This window comes from Centruroides sculpturatus, unplaced genomic scaffold, assembly GCF_000671375.1.
Source record: "Centruroides sculpturatus isolate CEXI.00-Female unplaced genomic scaffold, Cexi_2.0 scaffold140, whole genome shotgun sequence".
NCBI lineage: Eukaryota > Metazoa > Arthropoda > Arachnida > Scorpiones > Buthidae > Centruroides > Centruroides sculpturatus.
The window spans coordinates 777,899-780,674 of record NW_019384503.1 but is presented as its reverse complement, the minus strand read 5'-3'; positions in this window follow the sequence as shown (position 1 = coordinate 780,674).

Sequence of the window (2,776 nt, the reverse complement as noted above, 5' to 3'; positions counted from 1 at the left end):
AACTTAATTCGGTATTCATAAGAGAAGTTATAAACAAGGAGAGTGCTTCCACCGACCCAACCGAAGAACCAATGAATTACTTGGAACCATTCACACTGATCGCTTCATCTTCAGATAAGGTTAGTTTAATCGTGCATTGAAATATTTTGGAGTTGTTTACTAATATATTGTACCTTTAACTTTTTAATATATTTCAGAATATAATATTACCCGAAATACATCTACATAGTTGAAGATCGGAGGTAAGTGAAATATCTAGTGATTAAATTACTCTATATATAGGATACGTATTTTATTTTTCGCCCCTCTTGTCAATCAGAAGGTGTTTTAATCTCATCCTAGATTTGGCCAGGACCAGAATGGAACTCGTCGTATTACCGAGGAAAAATTCTTTGATTCGCTTAATTGAATTGGATTCTGGATGCTCCATAACTTAAGGCTCACGCTTGGGATGCCTCCACCATGTGGTAGCATTGTTCTGTATTATGAGAATCGCTAGGAATTAAAGGAGAGAGAAAATGTTGATTAATACTCGGTTCTTGCATCTGTTTAATTTGTCATATGAATATATTTATACTTACAAATGTAATATAAATAAATAAAAAATACAAATAATTCGTTTGTTTGAAATGCAATCCTATTTACATCATAATAAATTCATCTGGCATTAGTAGGTGGTTTTTTAGAATTAATTAGTAATTTAATGCCAGGAAGAACTTGCATTTAGAATTACTGCATTATACATTAAATTCTATAGGATGTTTTTTTGTAATATCTCCCTAATTCGATTACTAATATATAGGAATACTAAGCAGGTAAAACAAACGTCAGAACTAAAAAGAATATTCAAGGGCTCTTAGAGCTGGGAAAGTTCCTGATTTACATATTCAAGGTTGAATCTTAGCGAGAAAGTTTACTAATAAAATTGAAGACAGTCTGCCCAATAAAGGACCACCATTTATTATTTCCCTGTTCCAGACAATACACATTTTGCTTGGATATATATATTGTGTTTTTTAAAAGGACTTTTTAAACTTCTGGCAACAAGTAGCCTAAAAGGAAAGGTCTGTTGCCAAGAATGTGTATTGTCTGGAACACGGAAATAATAAATGGTGGTCCTTTATTGGGCAGACTGTCTTCAATTTTATTAAAAAATAATCTCCATCGGACGAAAAATTTACAGAGAAAGTTTACTGTTGAATCGCGCGAGGATAATTACCTCTATTAATGTTTTCTCTGGGGATGTCCCTACGTTCTTTGTTCTTTATGTCAGTTATATTCGTTGCACAGTAATTCCTAAGTCATTGACTGTCAAAGATCATTATCGATATTAGAGGAATCTTCTACCAGATCTGTGCAGTATGTCAGAAAAAGATGCACAAAGAGCACTCGCGAGGAAGACGAGCTCGTCTCCGTGATCTTTACTCAAATATCTTTTTATTCCATTGTTGCCCACTTCATCTGAATGATCAAATTTGGATCAGGGTCTTGCCGGCAGCTGAATCACTGTCCAATCCAAGATTTTCTACTAACTTTTCTGGGTGAGTGTTCCTCAACGGATCTTTTTAAGGGAAACTGGCCCCTATTTAGGCGTTACAGACGTGGAGAAAACACGGATAACTTCACGTGATCAGCCCGACCAAACGAGGCGCGAATTCACGACCGAACACCGTGTTTAAGGTACGAAGACCGCTTGGCCACTGATGGGCCGCGAAACATGTATCAATTAATACATTAAAATATCGAGTAATTTAGTGAATAATTGTATATAATTATATTCATTTCTGCTCGATTTCATGTAGTGTATTCGACACATAAAACATTGTATGTTATATTTCAATTGCGGGTGGTAAACTTTTTATCTGTGGTCGTGCAATATTTTCTTGTTCTTCGGTCTTTTTCCTGCGAAATATTAGAACAGTGGTTCCCAACCTTTTTTCATTAGCGTACCCCGTGACATGTCATTTCTCTATATTGTACCCCTCATTTAAGAAATTTAGTGAGTAATCGTATTGTTAATTTTACATGTTGTAACTTTTAATTTAAAAAAACTAATTTATAATGTTGATAAAGAGAATATATTTACGTTCATACATGTAAAAATAAACACATTTACAATACAAATATAAAAATTACAATAAAAATAAAATTGCACAAAAAACTAACTTCAAAGTATTTAATTTCGTATGAAAGGAGTTCAGTGTGAGCCTTGTCCTTGTTTTTTCTCGCATAATTTTTTTATGTCAGGTTCGACTGATGCGAGGTACAATCTCAAATCTGGAACTGCCTTCAGCTTATTGCGATACTTATTTTTAATATACAGATAGGAAGAAAAAGCTCTTTCCACAAGCACAGTACTTGTAAATGGCAACAAAAATTGAAGTGCTTTATCAGAAAGTAGCTCAAATTCTTTGTTAATGTCTGCCCAAAAGTTAAAAAGAGATTTTGATTTAAATTGGCATTTTAAAATCGAATCGGTTGAAATTTCGATCAAATTCTCTTTTTCCTTACTTGATAATTTAGCTACCTGAAAGTATTCCTCTTCAAATGGATTTAGAATCCAATAGTTTGTGTTGTCAGGTTTTGGAAAGTATTTCTGAAAATCCGATTTTAATCCTTGTAAATGTTCAACTATTTGTTGATTTAATTCTGGAGAAAGTCGTAATTTGTTTTCAGATAAGAAACTGTGCAATGTTTCAAATACTTCAGGTTGACTATTTTTAATACATAACTTCCAAAAATCAAATTTTTTAATTATAGATTCAATTTTGTCAGA